General features: G+C 40.9%; 1 protein-coding gene across 6 annotated transcripts in view; it reads right to left on the bottom strand.

Annotated features, from left to right (window-relative positions):
* ATP10B (ATPase phospholipid transporting 10B (putative)) overlaps positions 1-20,586 on the bottom strand; it is a 220,287-nt gene that overhangs the window by 175,547 nt on the left and 24,154 nt on the right. For 5 of the 6 annotated variants that reach the window (XM_017833909.1, XM_017833907.1, XM_017833912.1 and 2 more), the window contains 3 exons: positions 15,353-15,484; positions 7,932-7,996; positions 3,253-3,383 (listed from right to left, as the gene is read on the bottom strand). The gene's annotated coding sequence lies outside the window, so the exon portion shown is untranslated. Of the gene's footprint in view, positions 1-3,252; positions 3,384-7,931; positions 7,997-8,689; positions 8,987-15,352; positions 15,485-20,586 lie in introns of those variants that run through there. The other variant, XM_017833914.1, reaches the window with a different exon arrangement.

Consider the following 20,586-nt stretch of genomic DNA (forward strand, 5'->3'; position numbering starts at 1 on the left):
GGGATAGAAAAGTCACAGAGATCTGACTAAAAAGATGTTGAGGCGGTTTTTAAGAGAAGTAAAAAAGGTGAAAACACAATCTAAAATACGTTAAATGCAAAACATCCCCCTGCAATGTCATATACACTCTGACATGCAACAAACTGAGCCTGTGAAAGCACTAAGGGCAGATTGCTCTGCTACTGAATAGAGATGGAGATTTGAGTTCTCAGCATTAACACTGACACCAGTCCAGCAATAACTGGCTGAAGTCAACCAAGAAAAGCATCTTTGCAAAGCAGGATGGCTGCTGGCTTCTGATCACCTTTACCATAGAAGTCTTCACCCATCCTTCACCCCGAGTTATAACCATTATTCTTACTACTCAGCCCATTTTAGGATGTCTTGCTTGCTTTTAAGGATTAATATTTGATTTAACCTCTCAAATTCCTCAAGATGACTCTTTCTTTAAGCTTCAGTATTTATAAAAAAATTGCTTTAGCTTTTTTTCTTCTTCTTCCCCTTTCTTTTGCATCATTACTCATTTTGGAAGCAGATGCTGCAGTAAGACATGTGAGATTGAGCACACTTCAGAATATTAATGGTGGAACATTTCCTTTTAATGTCTTAATCACTGTCTTCTGAGGCTCTGGCTGCTTCATTTTGGATTTAAGAACTGAATTCCAGTTAGCCAGTTTGTGCAAGAGGTACCAAAAGTACTACTGAGTTTCAATTTCTCTAATCCATCATTTTATTTTAATTTGAAATACAAAAAATAGGCAGAGTTTATTTCCAAATGTACCTTTTGACCTTGGCCTGATCAGACCAATTATTTCATAGCTACTGTGCCCTTCCATTCTCACCGAACTCTGAGGTGGTTTTGGCACTTAAATTCAGTTTTGTGTCTGGGCACTTAAATTCAGTTTTGTGTCTGGGCACTCAACTTCAGTTGTAAAACAACTCTGAGTTGGGTCAGAAGGTGAAGTCAGTCCAGGCAGGGAGGGAGGACCTTCCACTGCCCTGGTCTTCATGTCCCATTTGTCTGTGAGAGGAGTGGTGGTTAAAGAGGGGAAGGAAAGGAACAGGACTGGTGTTGTTTGGCCTCCCAGATCTTCAGTTCTGCCCCCAGGGACAGAAGCTGGTCCTGCTCCTTCACTGCTGACAGGGCAGGAGGTGGAGCTGAGTTCCCTTTCAATGCTCAGTCCCTCAGAAATCAGCAGTGCCCAAAGGTGCTGAATGGTGGGATTACACGGGGCTGACAAGCCTCTTATCCACCAGCCACTTATCCTGGGCAGGATGGAATTCCCTCAGGAGATAACTCCCCCCTCATCCCTTTTCCAGATGGCTCCATCCCCTCTCTGATGTGCCTTGGGGCTGCAATGAATTAAACACCAACATGTTATGCATGAATTTGCTCAAGGAATTCATTGTCTGTTCATCAGTGATGGTTAATTGACCAAGAAATTTCATCTCTATATCAAAAAAGCTCAAATTAAAAATATTTTTTTCTGGAAAAGTTTTCAATTATAAAATTGTAATTCCAGGATGACTTTTTATTTTGACTTATAAGGTTAGTTCACTTGTGCTGTGGAACAATCCCAACTGCTTTAAAAATAAAATCTGAGTTTGCAAAAATTCTTCAATAATGTCATGAAAAGAACTCAGGCTGTACAGACTGTTTTCTAAGAGATGTTTTTGGTAACAATCTATTTTTAATGGGCACAATATTATCATATTATTACATAAACTGACGTGAATCTTTTGCTTTGGCAGGAGAAGGATGTGATGAATCCCACTGAGCTTCCGGAAGCTTTCAGGATCACTCAGAGGAAGCAAGAAGCTCCTTGAAGATCTGCCTACTGCTTTTGGAGGGCATTATATTATTTAACATATTTCCTTTACTGACTTCAGAGCAGAGATACGTCCATACTGCTGCATTTCCTGTTCCCACCTTTCCTGACACACAAGACACAAAAACACTCTTTCTGGCCTTCTGTGTCCCAAACCCAACCTGATTAACTGGAATTCCCATTTTAGGAGCCCTTCAGGATTATCCTGAAGAAATGGACAGGAATGCTCCATTCACCACCTCTACCACAGGAGCAAACAAATCCCCAGATGCCTACACAAATCTCTCCTGCAGCTAAGAAAAGCACCAACAAATCCAGAACACTTCCTACATAACATAGGCTTGGAATTATTACAAAGATTTCAATTCTGCCTTAATTTAACAACAGTTTATCTCGTTAACCATAACCCCATGTCTAGAGCATTCTCTTTTCTAATATGTAAGAGCAGGCATCTTTTCTGTGGCTCCAAATGGGAACAGGGAGGAAAGGAGCTCTCAGCGAAGTGCCCAAAGCCAAGAGCAGCCAAGTGTGCCCAGCCAGGAGCAGCATTTTCACCCTGACCTGCCCCTGGTCAGGAAACATTTCCAGAAGTTACCACAGTACTGCAACCAGTACACTTCACAGACCAATTCCTACTCCATCTTCATGGCAGAAGAAAAGAAGGGGAGGTTTTCTATACACAGCATATAAAAACCTAAGTGTTTAAGAACACTGTAAAATGATACTAAATTTAGAACATTCTGTGCCATCCACACAGAGAGTTATGAGAGAAGGTTAAATGTAATCCATGAGCACCAAGAATCAAAGTAATAAACAGGTAGATGTTGGAACTCTTGACTGGAGCACACAAACAATAACTCCTTGGAGTCTGACTGGTCTTTCCCTGCCTGAAGTAGCTGTAATGCCCTTGAAAAAGGTCCCCAGAAATGAGAGGACAAACTGCAAGAACCCTGAGGAATATCACACTGAAAACCTGTGATCACTAGATTACAGGGGAATTAAACAGTTCAGGATAGGATGAGGAATAAATCCCTGTTGGAATGTTTAGATGGCCACTGCACAGATCTGTGCCACGGATCACAACATTAAAGGAAACTAGAAATCAATCTCTAAAGCAGCACATCTATTAGAAATTCCCACCACAGGCCATGTCATGCACTAAGTCTTTTAGTCTTTAAAAATTAACCTTAATTTTTGCCCCAGTTTAGCAAATTTTCAGGGCTTTTCTGACTATTTGTATCATGACATCACCTGTCTCCTCTTCCAGTTCAACACTGCATTGAAAAAAAAAAGCAACATATTTTCCATTGGAGCTAGGGATTATCTTTAATTTTACTGCATGAATCTTTCATTATTTGCTTTTATTTTACCAGATTTAATTGTTTTAATTTTGCCAGAGTACTTTTTTTTGGCCAGTTCTTACCTTTCTCCATAAGCTCTCTGACTCCTGATTCAGATTTGTTTGCTGATCAATCCATCTCTCCACTCCCTACAGGCTCTCTGTAACATTCTTGGCTTGAGCAGTCATTCACCCAGTAGCTTTAAAAGCATTTCCTGCAAGGAATACAAAAGTTTGTAAAGACAACTCTGGGAAGGTCTGCATTTTTGATTAACCACAGCAACCTCAAAACCATCAAGACCCATTGACACCCAAGGGTTGGAGCTCTTCAGCACAGCTGAATTCTCTGACAAGCTCCCTTAATTTCTCAAAGCTTGCCCTTTTGAAATAATTAAAAAAAGGTAATTAGTAACCCATTTGGTTTCTTTTTCTATTAATTTTAAACTGAATTAAATCAGGGTGACTCAATCCAGAGTTATTTCCCAGGCTCAGCTCTCCTCAGTAAGTCATCTCCTGCCATCCAGGCTGCACATTCTCCAGCCTGCTCTTGGTTCAGTGGTCAGTGACAAGTGTGTCACCTGTCAGAAATCCCTGGGCCTACCCAAGGATGGCCCATTTGCCTCCTGTCTCCAAGCTGTAGGGAGGCAAATCGAGTTTTTCTTAGTGAAACAGCTGCATGAGCGAAATGATCATAATTATTCCTCATCACAAATCACACCAAGCAAAATGTACCTGCAGCATTTCTTTTATTCTTATTGATGCTCTGGCTCATTTATAGTTAAATAGATAAAACACTCTGATGTTGTGGTCTGGTGTGTACCAGTTGTGACTCCTGAGTCATAAACTGGAGGCAAAATCTTCAGCAATAATTAGGAATAGACTCTCACCAGAGCAAAAACATGGAATCTCCCATTCACATCAATATCTTTTCACTCTCACAGGTCCCTTAACCTTATCATAAATTTGTGAACACAGAGCAAGAAAATCATTGAGAAAACTACGTCTCAGAACTAATTTCACTGTATTTCAGACAGGAAATGAACAAAATTACTCTCCTGGTGGATCAGACACATTTTCCCTTTCACATTCAGAGAAAACATTCAGACAGACTCACACACAATAGCAAACTGTATTTGATTCCTCTGCACCAAAATGGTCTCCTGATACTCAGAAAATCTTCCAAAGCTTTGGTAGCAGTGAAGTGCCATCACTGACAGCCAATCCCAGCACTGCTGAGAACGGACACAAAACTGGGCTGGAAACCCTGATGTGTCCCTAAAGAACTTCTTAAGATAACACTTCTCCACATGATTGAATTGCTAATGCAAGGCTTTCATATGATTAATTTAATGAATATTAAAACTGTGCTTTATTTTCATCTAGTTCTCATTACTTTCATAATGAGAAATTTGCATGTATATGCATTTGTGTGTAGGATAATATGCTGGTATCGTGACTCAGGACAGATACAAAGGCAGAATGTGTATTCAGACTGCACTTGCCCAGGATCAGGTCAAATATGATGGTCTGGATATATAAGCAGGTCCAACATGCAGTGAAAAACAACCCCAGAATTGCTTAAGAAAAAATGAACTAAAGGAAATGTTCAAACCCACCAGAATCAGTGAAAACGTCAAAAAAAAAAAGACCTGTGGCTACAGGAACAGTTATCTGTTCATATGGCCAGGAGGAGAGTTGATTAAGACAGAAAACTATTTAGCATCTATTATTTTGAATGAGATTTAAAGTTACTTATTAACCACCACTTCACTCCCTGCAAATCAACACAAACCAGCCTGTTGTGTAGCTTGTCGCCTCTGCCTTGTTTTGGAGTTAAGCTGCCTTTTTATACATATTGTTTTTATTGGATTGTCAGTATTATTCAGCTTTGCATACCTAAGCAGGTTCTTTTAAACCTATTTGCATTTAATTGTAAGAACACAAGTAAGTAAAGCTTAACTTTTTTCTTAATTAAACTCCAAACAACAAATCATCATTAGCACGATGCCCTGCAGGGACAGAGATTAGAGATACATAGCCAACCCTGAAAATCTGGTTTTGTGCCTGCAATGTAATATTTACAAAACTATCAGGACAGTTTGTTTGTTTGTTAAAGAGGCAAGAATATGTTAACAAATTATGTCAGAGTAAATTCTTTATGCAGTTCCATGTTCTCTTCCCCAGGGAAAAAACTGCCTGTCAGGAAGCAGCAGAAAGAACCAGCAGTTCCATTGCCAACATTCCTAATGAGAGCTGACCTTGAGCTCATCCTTCCCTGACTCACAGCTCAGCACAGTCTGCTCCGTGCTGGGGATCCTCCTCAGCCTGCCCCATCCATGCCCAGTGTGCCCACATTCCAGGAACACACAGAACACACTTTGCCAGCTCCAGGCACGTTGTCCTGTCTTGCTGATGGGCAGGTTTGGCCATCTGTGACTACAAACAAATTCAGGGCAGGAACAAAAGGCTTTCAGATTTATTTTTGCACTGTCTTTGCTTGGAATGGTTCAAAGGGATGTATTCTACTTTTCAGGATCAGAGAGGAAAATGTGACCCACGGTCTGAGCGCTTCAGAGTGACCAATATAATGAAGAGAGAAGAACAGAATTTCATGGCTCGTGTTGGTGAGGACACTGCCAGGCTGGGCCACAGCATCAGGGACTTCACTAGACCTCATCTCCTTGGCCATGGGCTTGAGAGTGCCCAGCATGAGGTGCCCCGCTCCATGATTAGTTTCTGGGAACTAAAATAAAATAAATACTAATGAATTGGCATAGCAGTATCACCAATGTTCACACTGAATAACCATGAGTCACACCCTAAGGATTTCTGAGTATTTATTAAAGACTACAGTTGCTTTGTTTGTAATTGTCTTTTAAACCTGAGTCATAGACCTATGGGTCATGTTTTCTAAGGTTCATTAGCAACTGGGATGTCTATAACCTTAATTATTTTTCATTTGTATTTATTTTTTGGAAAGCTGATATTTTTAAACAGCTAACAGCACCCATACTTGAGTTTTAAGGCAAAAAAGACATGTTATGAGTCATAACTCAGAATTCACAGAATCATAATCAATCACATTCTCTAAAGGAAAGGACTTGGCCTGCAAATAAAATCTCTGCCTGCTTTTGTGAGAGGGAGGAAGGGAAGGGGAGAGACACAGACAGATGGACAGAGATAGACCCTGTCTTGAGCCCACTGCAGAAAGTCAGGAAGCTCAGAAAAGCATCTCAGGATTTCCCTGTGAGTGTTACAGTTCTGAACTGTCAGCTAATCGAGTCTGCTCCCCAAATTAGCCTCAACGTTGAACTGAGATTAACAGTTCATGAAACAGCAATCTCTGCTGGTGACAATCACACATTCACTTTAAAGCAGACTTTTTCTTTCACTTTCTGATACTCTAGAAATGCTTCTGGGTATGTAATTAAATGCTAATTAAAGAATATGAAGACCATGCCTGTCCCAGTGGATCAGCTTTTCCTTTGAGAGATTTTTGCCATTATTGTTAAGTTGACTGAGCTGAGCTATCAAGGTTTTCTCTTACTTTTTTTCCCCCTGAATCCCACCTCCTGCATTCTGGAGCTGAGAAGTTTCATCTCTCTAGTGCTGCATTATTCAGTGCTGGTAGCTGTAATCTTAGTTTTCACTATGACCTCCTTTGCTTTATTGCTGCAGCTGACTCGTACAATTCATCATATTCTGTGTTTGCTGTTTCCTCCACTCTAATATTTTCATTTTGCTGCCTTCAGCTCCCTTCCAGCTGCCCTGCACAGTGACCTGCAGGTACCCACTGCAGTTGTGCTCCAGGGTTTGATTGCCTGCAGCCTGTGAGCAGCACCATTTGAATTAAAAGTCTATTCTGGGTTACCCAGAACAAGAAGAGTTTCGGTCTGGGGAAATCAGACATTAGGTGACACACTGTCCATCTGATTTTACTTGTACTTCAGTCAAGCCAGGAAGCCATTTATCATCTCTCCATTCTGTATTGATTTATGGCACTGGAAGCCATAACTCTTTTTCAGGCCTTGTGACTGATGCCTTTACATCAAATAAAACTTCTGAAGTCTTTGGCATTTGCCCGTTTTTCCATGGAAAATTACAGAAATTGTATTACAAAGATGAATGTGTTAATAAGATTTTCTTTTTATGTCACCCATTAACTAAACAAAAGCAAAGGATTAGTTCATTCACAATCAATTAAGAAGGGTTTTTAGAATTTTTTTTAATTAATTTGAAAACTAAGAGAAAGTTAAACATTTTTGTTAGCAAGCAGATTCCATGTTAATAATAGATTAACATACTGATATTATGGTTCACTGATGAAAGAGCTCCTGTAAACTTAACATGTGGCAGGAAAACTGTCACTGTCCCAGGGTTTGCTCCTCAGGATAAAGGTGCTGGAGATGACCAGGCCCTGACTGAGCTGCTGCAGCCCTGGGTGCTCTCCCTCTGGGAGCAGGACTTGAAGAGTGCCTGGGATGATGCACAAACCTGTTCAGTCAATCTTGTTATTGCTGGAGTACCACTAATGCTCTGCTGCTTTGGGTCTGTCTGCTCTGACTCTTACAAACACGTGTCAGTGGTGAACTCACCAAGTATGTAAAGGAATGTATCATTCATCAAAAAGCTGTTATTGTCATTCTATCATCAGCCCTTATGAATCTTCTCCTACAGATACCTAATCATCCAAGGATTGTTATTAAATTCCATTAATGATTTTAATTTCTGTTGCACTCAAGTATTTGCAAAATTGGACTTACTTGCAAAGGTGGGGTGACTTCGAGTCAGAGCTGGTTTCCTCAGCCCATGAAGGTCTGATGAGAACCTGAAGGATGAATGCATATATTTATAAAGTTTCCAAACAACATCACTCTTTAAAGTCTGAAAAACATATCAGAAGGCAAGATTATAAGTTATTATAAGATTATTGGAAGCAATCCAGTAATTGAAGTTCTCCGTCAATAGGCAACTTCTTCAAAACAGGTGTTTGATCACAACTAAAGGAAAGTCAGGAATATTGCACTTCTGACAGAAAAGCAAATGTTGTGGGATGTAGGAAAACCAGAGTAATCAATTCCCTGCATGTGGTGCTTGTAAGATCTCAGCTGCAGACTGGGTCTAACTTAAGCAATAGGTGGAATGACTGGAGAAAAATTCAAGGAACACAAGAACAATAAACAACCTGCAAACATAAGATATAAGTCTGGTTTGAAGGAACTGAATTTGTTTATTTTAGGGAGAAGAAGTGCAGCATAAAACTTCATGTACACAGCACGTGTACAGTGCCTGAAAAGAAGAAAATAAGCTGTTCTTCCTGTCAACATGGGATAAGATTAAAAAACCCAAAAGGCCTCTGGCTGGACAGGGCACACAGCAGGCCTCGTAAGTACTGAGACAGATGGCCCACACAGGCCAGGAAATCATCCCCCAAATAACCTGCTTGGGTTTTAAAGGAGAACTGAACTAAAGGACAGCTCTGCCTCATGTCAAGCAAAGCAGAACTAACCCTCTGACTGACCTGGGTGGTGTGTTCTGGCAGGAGATCACAATGCCAGGGGTGTGGGGGTGCTGGGAATGTGGGGCAGCACCTTCCCCAGGCGCCCACTGGGACTCCAGAGCTTTGCAGTCTCCACCCAGTCGTTCTGAAAAGATCACGAACATTTGGGAGCAGAAAGCAAAGTCCAGCTGTTTTGATGTTGGTGTTCATTGGGAATGGATAAATATGAACAGTGACTGCTTTGCTGTGTCCTCCAGGCCCCTCAGCCCTGCTCAGCTCAGTCCCTCAGCCCTCCCCGGCCAGAAGACAAGTCAAGCCTTTTAAGAAAACACATTAAGAAGTTGATTTAGTAGGAACTGTTATTCCTGCAAAAAAACCCCAAATGTTTTCCAGCTCCTCTCTAATTCTCAGCAATAAACACCTTGTTCTGACCTGTGGCACCCAGGGAGTTGGGCAAAGCCTTGTTTGTTCAGTGTCACTGCTGGGGTGGGATTTGTCACTCCTGATCTCCCCCCAGAATAGGTCAAGCCAGTGGAGAATACTCTGGCACTTTGCTTTGGGCTTCTTGTGAGCCATTATTACTTTGAACTGGAAAAGGAGACAACAACTTTTTCTCCTCTGTTATCTGGATAAAATGAGCCCAGTAAGAGAAATAAAAATTAAGTTCACCTTAAAAAATGCTTTTGGGGAATGGAAACTTTGATTTGATGTGACAATTCTAATAATATTTTCCTATTTTATTTGGAGTTTTCTTCAGGCTGTGGGAAAACAAATTAAAAAACAAAATAAAATTATTTAGGCAGAGATAAGATAGAGAAACTTAAAAAAAAAGGGCACAAACCAGAGACCAAAATCAAACAAAAATATGAAATTACGTATACTTTAGGTATATTTAGTATTGAATAACAGTAATTAAACCTGGTAAACTTTTCGTGACATATGTTTTTAAGCAGTTACAAAGCAGGTTATAGTTGTTGTTAACTGCTTTTATAAGACCAGCATTTTCAGAGACAAGGATCAGAGCAGATTTTAAAGTTTGCCCTTACAGTACCAAATAACCCTTTTATTTCGATGATATATTATCCAGTATTTATATAATGCACATCAGAATAGAGTCAGCGGATTAAACATGTTCTGAAAACTGTGTTTCATCCTTCTCTAGGAATTTGAATGTTCCCTTTCCTGTAGCACAGCTCAGACAGGGCCACCACCTTTCCTTGGACAGGCACCTGCTCTGGAGCCATCCAGTCACAACTGGCTGGGTTCTGGCTCAGGAAATCACTGGGCACAAAAGGATTTTTGTCACTAGACCTGAGGCCACTCTGCTCTGACATCCTTCCACAATTCCAGGTGAATGCTGAAGGTCCAAAGGCAGGCAGGCACATCCCTCAATGTACAGACGGATTTTCACAGGGAGACACGATGTTTGCAGCTTTGTGTGTCCAGCAGAAGGAAGAAATGAGCCCTCAAGGAGCAGGAAATTCAAGGCTCCATTAGTCCAAGTGCTCCCTTTTTAGCTTCTGTATGTTTATTACTTTCAAACCTGATTGAAATGATGTGCTATCCAATCCCCATATTTTATTATTTGGCCTTACATATCTTTCACTCAGGTGACTGACCCTAATTCCCTGCAGTCATTCTAATAATAAAAGAAGTCTGTTAATATGATTTCCTCCATAGATCATTTAGTATTCATCACACCTGGATAACATAAATGATTTATGTTATGAAAGTGGAAGAAGAAGCCTACAGCTCTGTTCAGAACTGAAATTTTCAGGCACCTTTAACAGTGCCTTATTATATCTATATTATGCCAACTGACCCATTTTCACTCCAGATCATCTGATGGAAAATGAGGTTTTGGTGAAACTAAAGAGTAGGAATTCAATATTATGTTATAATATTGGCTGGTAATAAGGCCCTTTCTTTATGTAGGTCTGATTTCATGATAGTAACTTGATTAATATATGAATGGGAAAGAAATAGGGTTCAATAGGGTTGAAACAGCAGAATTAAATCCTGCTTCCATGGAATTTAATGAGGTGAGGATTTCATCTCTGTTCTTACACTTTCAAAATCAAACTCCTAAAAATATTTAAAATATTTAGTCCTGATGGAATGTTGGATCAGTTATAAGGACATAAAAGCTTCCTGAATACCTTGGAAAGATGCAGCTATGTTAAATTCAGGCTATGAACACATTTTATAGGAAAGAAACCATTTACTGATGGAAAAAGTTCTGTACTTAATATTCCTACTTAGATTTAACAACATACAGCAAGATAATAAAACTTATGAAAGTAAAAGAGACAACAGTGCAGTGAAAAAAAAATCTAAAAAGGACATTTTTATCAGCTCCTAAGGAAGAATAGGAATAATCCTGGCAGGTCTTGCTTATGAGCTGCACTTCAAGTGTAATTTTCATTTCATGTTAACCAGGAATGCAGGTAGCACCACGTGTTCTTATCTTTCACTGAATGTTGGGAATATCTGAAAGATTTTCAAGCCATTAGGAAGGATGAAAAAGAAGATTAACAATCTCACTTTTTGTTCAGTACCATGTTCAGTATTTTCACTGGATGCAATAACACACTTCTCCATGAGAAGAGCTCTAACTGTCTCACAGCTGCAGAAATATTCCCTCTGCCCAAGTGGATCCTTTCTTTTGCCGTGGTCACTGAACTAGCCTGAGGTCAGGTCATGGTTGGCATTTGCTGGCAGTAAATTCCCTTTTCACTGTCACACCACAGCTTTCCAAGGCTCTGTCCCAGCTCACCACATTTGTGCTCTACAGAAACTACTTCCAGACAGTGGAAAGCACTGATAGGAAGTCAATGGCAACACCTTATAATGCACTTTTGCTTATACCTTACTTTTCCTAACTTGTAAAACACCAAAAGCACCAGCAGTACAGTCTTCTCAGTATTTGAGAGCTCTAAGAAATTAGGTTATAACACATGGCTTTGTGAGCAGTAGCAGATTTAGCCTCGGGTCCAAGTTATGTGCACATAAACTGGGAGGACAGCAGAGTGAAAAACCCCAAACACACAGCCTTGGATGCATTTTCAGGTGCCAGCACTTCAGCTGCTACTCAGCACCTGAGTCTCCAGGATCACACACAGGCACACCCTGCACTCAAGGGAGAAGAAAACTCTTCAGAAACAAGTCAAGGAATTAAATTATTCCTTGCACTAATTCAGTCTATTTTTGGGGAAGTCATATGGGGTGTAATGTAGTCATCACTAACCCTGAGTAACCAAGGCAGCACAACAGCAGGACCTGCATTCTGTCACTTCTGACTTGCCAGGACACCATATTCCTTAATTTCAGTGTTCACTGGGGAGATCTGTGCTCACCTGGATTATGAATCAGTTGTGCAGGTGTATTTTGTCATTTATTATTTGGAAGGATACACCTCAAACAGAAATAACAATTTCTGTGCAGTCTCACAGTTCACTTTATTAATCTTTGGCTCTCACTATACTATTTTTCTGCACCCTGCATTGCATCCTTTATACTGGAATGTTTACAACTCCCTTCCAATTAGGGCCAATAAGATTTCTTTTCTCTTTTATTAAGAGGATCTATTTGCTTTTTCACTTTGCTAGGACAGCTGCTTTAAGGGCCTTATCTTTGAACTGCTGAGACATGTCTGGGTTAGATCCTGTAGCTGCAGCAGAGACAGATCACAAACTCATGATTACTGACACCCCCAGCACATTCTGAATCTGGTGACCTTCAAGTGTGTTGGAAGCCCATCTGTTTGGACAGGCTTTGCCTGCCAGGGGGCCTTTTTCTCTAATTTCACTGTTATCCCTTTTGTCTTAACAAAAGGAAAATTAACTAAAGTTGATTTAACTGCAGGAAAGTTAACTAAAGGAAGTTCCATGTGCAGGCACACAGTGCTGTTCAGTGGGTAACAGTTTTCCTCAAGTCCTTGCCCCAAAAACCTCCTGCAACACTGAATGCAGTGTGTGACTGTCTCTGCTGCTGACTTGAGACCCATGCAGCTAAAAGTGGCTTCCTAAATGCAAGCCAAGGGAGAAATTTTGACAATTCCACCATCATTTCATTCTTTTAATAGCTTTACTATTGGCTGTCCCAATGCATTAATTTAGAATGAAGCTACACTGAATTAGTCATATCTATAAAAGCTCTTCACGGTTGTACTTGTTATACTAAACTGAAGCATTTCCAGCTGGTATGGCAGCTTGGGAGGCTTTTTTGGTAGAAATGTCATGTAATTTACCAATGGGTACAAAATAAGAGTTACCTCCAATTTGTTTTACAGGTCTTACTACATCAGTGGTGTGTGCACTTCCTCAGGGAGGCTGGGAAAGCTGCTGTTAATCCTGTTCCCACAGAACATGTTCAGCACCTTGCTGGACCCACTGGATGTGAAAGTGGAATGTTCCTCAGGCAATCTTTCATGGAATGGGGTCCAGTAACTGTTCAGGCAAAGAAAACTTTGAATTTTGGAGAAATAAATATGAAAACTGAGGCTAAACAGAATGAATGTTTATAACTTCCAGTCACCCAAACTACAAAGTTATGTAGACAAATAAAAGTGCAAAGACCAGGCTGACAAGGAGCTCTACAAGAGACTACACAGCTGAACAGTAAAGGAGCTGGAAACTCCTGTGCTTGGGAAAGAATCTGGATAAAAACAATAGTAATAAATTGACTCAGTTCCACCATCAGATGCACCATATGGTCATACCAGCCCTCGTCCAAAACAAGTGAGAAGGCACAGGGAACAGGGATTAAATGAATGGGAGGATCCTGGGATCCCACCTCTCAGGGACAATGCTGCCTTTAAATGTCTGCAGAACAGCAGAGCAACCAGACATTTCACCTGAGGAAAAAAGCAACCAAGGAGGGAGATAAAGGTGGCAAAAAAAAAATTTCCTAACTGAGCTCCTTCACAAAATTTTGTAAAAACCATGAACTGAAGGTAACAAACTTATGCTTCACTTTATTCTTCAGAAAGGGGTGTGGACCAGTTTACAATCACCTGACAATCCCTTCTGGACAACTCAGGGAATTCTTCAGACATTGTCGTCTATTAATTCAAACGTAACAATTCTGCTACTGAACAACTTACCAAATACAGAAAGTGTTTATATATTCAGTCACAAAACTATTTTAAAGGAGTTGACTTTTTTTTGTTAATTCGATCACTTCTGTGACTGAGAAAGAAAAAATGGTTTCAGTTTTTCTCTATAAAATTTGCTCTTTTTGGTGACTATTTGCATCTTTTGATCTATATCTTGCACTTTCAATACTTTTTTCTCTTGTAAGATTGTAGTGAATGAAATAACAAACTGGAATGGATAACCTGAAATGTGTAACAGATACTATCTGCTAAATTCTGTCAAGCTCAAATACTGTCAACTTTCTTTTATCCTTCCTCTACAGAGGGGTAGTTTACATTTAGAGTTCCATCCATAACAAACTCCACAGACTACACAAAGGTGTTTTAAGCCTGAACATATTTCTGATGTCTATTAAAATCTGAAGCTTACTTGTTCCTTCTTTCATTTGTTACAGTGCTTTGTTTAGTTACAGATGGTATTAGCAGCAGTTTTTAATATCATCCTCATCCTAGAACAGGGCAAAGATATCAGTTCAGTTTTCCCAAGATCATTTTGTCTCCAAAAGCTCAAAAGAGTCACGTCTTCAAAGCAGAAACATAAGTTAGAGAGAATTCATGATGAGCAATGATTAAAAAACACTGATTCTCACAGAAGCCAACAATTAATGAAAATTCTAAATCTAGAACTGAGTCTTGAGACTCATTTTCCTTGCAGTATTCCAGGGACATTTTTCTTCTTGGGGGAAAATAAACTCACAGCCCATTTACAAGCCAGCACATAATCCTGTGGCTCTCAAAGAATATAAAATAAACAGCACTAAATCTCCTCCAGTTTTTTTATCTTTCCCACTTAATTAAAAAATTTACTTCAAGCAAAAGATGTTAATAACTGAGGTTCTTCAGCCTGTGAGAAATTACATAACTCAGGGAAACCCACATGGAGAAAATCTGAGTTGAACCACAGTTAAATTTGAATCACCAGAGATATCTTTAAATAAAACTAGTGAGAGAAAGATTAAGCACTGCAAAGGGCTATTTCTGCTTGGTATGATTCACGCTGGAAAATGAGCCATTTTGAGATGAAATGAGGCCCAAAGGCAGCTGAACAGGCACCACCTGCTGAAGGAAGGCCTTGGGGCACCTGGGAACTGCTCTGATTGTCCCACCCAAAAAGGGAAAGGTGACTCTGTGCCCACTGCATGGCACAGCCACAACACACCCATTGCACTGAAAGGCTCCATCAGCAGGAAGGATTTTTCCTGTAATTGCAGAGTGGCTCAGTGCAAACAATTTTTTCTTTTAGATTTGCCTGACAAGCCTTTAAAGCCTCCTTTACTCAGACATCCAGGGGCAAGCGTTGCCTAACAGAGAAAAATGCTAAATCAGCATCCAGGAGATCCAGCTGCAGGATGGGCTGTGCAAAACTATAACAAAGGAATTGGCTGACAGCAGGAATGGAATTGTTTATCAAGGAGTTAGAAGATTTAAAACCCATCTTATCTTGGTGTATCAGCTCAGTCCCAGGTAGAACATCCCAAAGCACTTGTACAGAAATGCTGGAGTGGCTTACACGGAGCAGACACACCTACCTGGAGAGTTCCAGAGGGAAGAGGAAGCATGAGCCAGAATTTACTCCCTTAGGGCAGGGTCACACCTTCACCTGAGTTACAGTCAGTCTCATGCTCTATGGATCGTAGTCCTAAACAAGCTGCAGACCTGAGCTGAATAAATAAATGCAAGAAAAGCAAAATGTTATGGAGTAACACTTTGTTTCTTATGAAATCCCCAACAGCACATTTCAAGCTTCAATGTGTGTACAGTGAAAACAACTAACTAAAATAAATCAAAGTGTATTTTCTTTCCAGAGAAAATTGGGCCCATTCCAGGGTCACTTAAAAAAAGGGAAAACAGAAAAGAAGAGAAGGAAAAAAAGGAAGAAAAAAAAAAGAAAAAAATTAAGAAAGAAGAAAAAGAGAGGAGGACTGTTCCAGAGAATTGAGAAACAGGATCGTGTTCTCTTGCCATTCTATGTGAACAATTTTCAGCCTCTGCAAGCTTTTATAAATGAACAATTTTTACTCTCCCTTGACCTGTTTAGGGAGTTCATTTCACTCTCTGTTGAAAGGATAATTTGTATTAAAACCTACAACCATTTTATGCAAGACGAAGGCCCCCCCAGCTCTTAGCTGAGGTTTCACACACCTGCTCCCAGTGTCCCTCTCCACTGCCCTCTCTGGAATGAACACCCAGATCCTGAAACCTCTCTCACCAATGTGTGCAAGAACATTCCTTGGCAACATGACTCACTCCCGTGTCTTGGCCTCATTAGTAAGCCAGGCAGATGCCCAGATATCAGTGCTGTCTGTAGCACAGACATTTTTATGTAACAGCTCATTATTTATATATAAATGGATAATGCCTTGCCTTGGGAATACAGCATCAATTTTCAGTAGAACATTAGTAAGATTCACTCATACTTGGAAGTGTCTTGTTTACTTTAGTCCACTTCATGGTTTTCTTCTTTAAATTCTGCCATGAATTATGCTTACTTAGAAGAAAATAACCCCCCGTGGGATATTTTCCCCTGAATGCATTGAATATTCTAAAATGTCAGTGGCAGAATCTCTTAGGGTGTAGCAGTTGACAGTCTGCATACTTTAATCAAGCCAGAAAGTTTTAATTATACTGCTAGAGGCACCTCATTTACATTTATTTTCTTTAATAAAGACACGATGAGAAATTAGGGAGGAAAAACAGAGAAAAGGTAGAGGCTGCAGTTCTCTGGAAAGAAAGAGGAGGGCCCCTCCTCTGTTTCTCAAACACAGCCAAGTGTGAACATCAGCACCACCACACAGTTGTAGAGTCTTTCAGCTTGGCAAAGGTCAAGCCCAACCTCTAACCCAGCACTGGCAGCTCCACACTGAACCGTGTCCCTCAGCACCATATCCACACATCTGAACACCTCCAGGGATGGGAGTCAACAAATTCCCTGGGTATCCTCTGCCAGGGCTTGACAAGCATTTTGGTGAAGAAATTTTTCTTAATATCCCAGAATCATAGAATATCTTGAGTTGTAAAGGACCCACAAGATCATCAAGTCCTGGCCTTGCACAGGACCATCCCCAAGAGTCACCCCCTGTGCCCCAGAGCATCATCCAAACCTTCCTGGAGCTCTGGCAGCCTTGGGGCTGTGCCCACTGCCCTGGGGAGCCTGGGCAGTGCCCAACCAGCCTCTGGGGGAAGAACCCTTATTATCCCATTAGAAAACCTCCTCTGGCAGAATAAGGCCATTTCCTCTTATTTTCTTGTGCTACCACTTGTTACTCATGAGAAGAGACCCACCCCACATCACTACAAGCTCCTTCCAGGTAGTTGGAGAGAGTGAGAAGGTCACCAGAGTTCAGGGGGACAATCCCTGCCCTGGTCCTGCTGGTGCAGTGGTGTGACAGATGCCATTGGCCCTGTTGGCCATGTGGGCACAGAGCTGGCTCAGGTTCAGCCCAGCACTCCCAGGGGCTTTTCCTGCAGGAGCTTTCCAGCCCCAGGCACTGCAGGGGTTGTCCTGACCCCAGTGCAGGACCCGGCACTCGGCCCTGCTGACCCTCACACCATGGTGTCAGCCCATGGCTCCAGCCTGCCCAGTCCCTCTGCAGAGCCTCCTGCCCTCAGCAGACAACACTCCTGCCCAGCCTGGTGTCCTCTGCAAAGTGCCTGTGGGTGCTCTCAGATCCTCCCCCAGAAAGGTGCTGAACAGTTCTGGCCTCAGCACCGAGCCCTGGGGGCACCACAGTGACCAGCCACCCCCCGATGAACCTACTGCCCGGGCCACCCAGCCCATGTCTGTCCCACTGGACAGTGACCCCATGGAGCCAGGAACAGCCAGTGAGATCATCTGTTTTCTTCTACAGCAAGGAAGAGAAAATTGTATGTTTGATGCTATTAATTATAATGCTTTTGGATACTGTAACTGCTCTAACAATAGCAGGACCTTTAAATAAAATTCTCCTCCCTCCCCTTTTCCCTTTCCCTGTCTCCTGGCAGTCAGCACTGGGAATGGGCAGCCCTGTGCAGTTGGAATTGTGCACCTGAACAAATACAGCTGTAAGAACAGCGTGTGTCCTGCCCTATTTAAGCTCACCTTGAACAATGTCAAGGCAGGGGATTTTAGCTTGGGAAATGGAGCATCAAGCATAAGGCCTTATCAGATCCCTGCTTTGGGAAAGAAAGGCACCATTATAAAATACCTGTTGGCCTTTTAAATTGATTAAAGAGATAAAAAGCAGAAGGACTCTGCTGTCATCTACTGAAACAGTTTTCTCCTCATCTTAGAAGGACAGCATAATTTCTCATCAAAATTTATTTTAGATTTAAATGTTATCCTATCATCGTTTGTCACTATGTCACCTACTGTTGAATAATATTTTTATATCTATTTTATGAAATATATGGAATTAATTATTTACTTTTGATGGCCTGTACTTTTGGGGCTGAGTTCATAATTTGCCTTATGGTGGGGTTTTTTTTGAGGATGAGCTCATCAGCCACAGGGTTCCTGACTTCATTCCAAATCAGGCAGCTCTTTCTCTACAAATTCTCTTTAATCTTCATTTGGATTCCCTGTATTTCTCTCCCTAGTCTGAAAGTACTATTTATGTAGCATTACTGTTACAAGTTTTCCTCATTCTTTCCACACCATAGGTGGCAGCACTCTGAGCGAGAAAAAAAATCTCTGTGCCATGAGTAATGGCTGGAAGTTACAGATGGAAGCTCCAGGATAACAGGAGCGTTACTGTACAGCCCAGAGCAGAACACACTCCGTGGTTAGCATTGACTGAAACACCAGATCGGGTCTCCTCGCAGTTGTCTGGTTTGACTGAGCACATAAATACAGCACATACAAAATGCTTTAATCACCCCAAAACAGACATACCAGCTTGAAGAGGGATTTAATGTCTAATACATAAATTACATGGGGTTTAAACTCCAGATGCAAAGACACAATATTGGATTACACGGACTGTAGGTAGCACATAAACTGAAGGGGGAGTTCAATAAAAAGTTATTCAGATAAAAAATCTCAGCTTCTCTAAATTATGACAAAGGATGAATTCCTGAAAGAGTTATATGTCACGTCCCTCACTGCAGGTGACCAACCTAAGCATTTCTCTGCCCACCCTCCTGCAGGTCCTGCAGGTTTCAAAGCATACTGCAAACTCATTTCCTCTTAAAAAAATCAACCAACCAACCAAGCAAAGCTCTCCCCACCAAAACAAACAAACAAACCCCAAACTAACCAACCAAACAAAAACAAACCCAGAAACTGGTTTCTTTCTCAAAATGACCAGGAAAAGAGTGAGAGTTTCATTCCCCTTGCTTTTAGACCAAAACTCCCCCATTGGAGCAGTGGCCCAGGCTCCATTTTCTCTCTGTCTTTAAAGTGGTGTTGAAACCTATGCAACCATCCCTAAGAAAAATGATCAGGGGCAAAGACAGAGGTGCTTCCAGCTTCCTCTGGAGGCTGTGGCATCGTCCATATGAGAATCCAGGCACTGCTTGTTGGGGGGAGAAGAAAGGTTGAGTCCTTCTCCCTGACCCAGGAAGAGCAGCAGGCACTGGGGAAGGTGGATTCCTGGCTGACCCACGGAATGAAAGGACAAATGAAATCCAAACCAGGAAGGAAGACAACCAAAGGAAAAGGGATCCTTGAGGAAAAGTTATCCATGTCTCTCCTTTTCCCTTCTGCTCAAAGGAGCCCATTGTGCAGAGCAGGGACAGCCCTGACCCTGCAGTGCCTGCCATGGAACAGCAGCCTTACAACTGTTCCCAGCTGAACACAGGTGTGTCCCCCTTGGATATTTTTCTGGCCAGACAGACAGCATAATAACTTTTTGGAGATCATCCACAACCATTTTATAAAGAGAATTGTACATCTTCTCTGCCACTAATTATAGTAATCATCTTCCTTAATAACAAGCCAAGGGCTTGTGCCAGAGCAACTAATTTTGCTTTTACTCCCAACTCCAAATTGCTACTACATTGTCCAACCTTCTATCAATTAAAATTGTCTAAATATTTAGTTAGACTTTAAGGCAAAGGAAGTAATCATATTTTCTTCAAGATGTAGATTGGTTTCTCAGTGTAGATTGTTAAGCAACACTGGATTAAAGTGTGAAGCAGAAGAACGAACCACATCTTGGGGTCCTTCTCAGGAGAGTGGGTGACAGTTATTTTGTAATGCCATGTGTACAAGAAAAAAATCCTTTTGGTTATAAAGTACCTTAAAAACACTGGTTACGTCAGTGACAACATTTTTAAAGCAGCCCTTAATATTATTTCAGTTTTGAGATAAGGACTAAACAAGTCAGCTATGCCAGCAGTGTAATCCAGCAAGTGTCAAAAATTGTATGAATCTGTTTGAAATTAATGCTCACTAGTCTGAGAGCCAAAGAAATGAAACAATGGGAGTAAAGTGATGACGGATATACTTGGTACAAAAAGTGAAATAATGGCATTTTAACATCAGTGACATTCAGAATATTCTCACAGAGATGTCATGACCAAATATGATATTGAAAACTACAGCATATGTAGGAATATGTCAAAAGTTCGATATATTTAGAGAATTTTAAATAAAGATAATATAAAATATTGCTTAAGTATCGTCTCCTGTAAATTCCTCATGTGATTTCCTGTATTCTTAAGAATAAATACATTTAATCTGTCCTTTAAGCATCATGTAAGTAATGTTAGTTTAATTCTGTTCCATACTTTACCAATTATAAAGGTTTTTTGGGTTTAAAATTATTTATATCTATGCAAACAA

Source organism: Lepidothrix coronata, unplaced genomic scaffold (genome assembly GCF_001604755.1).
Source record: "Lepidothrix coronata isolate B3197 unplaced genomic scaffold, Lepidothrix_coronata-1.0 Scaffold223, whole genome shotgun sequence".
Taxonomy (NCBI): Eukaryota; Metazoa; Chordata; class Aves; order Passeriformes; family Pipridae; genus Lepidothrix; species Lepidothrix coronata.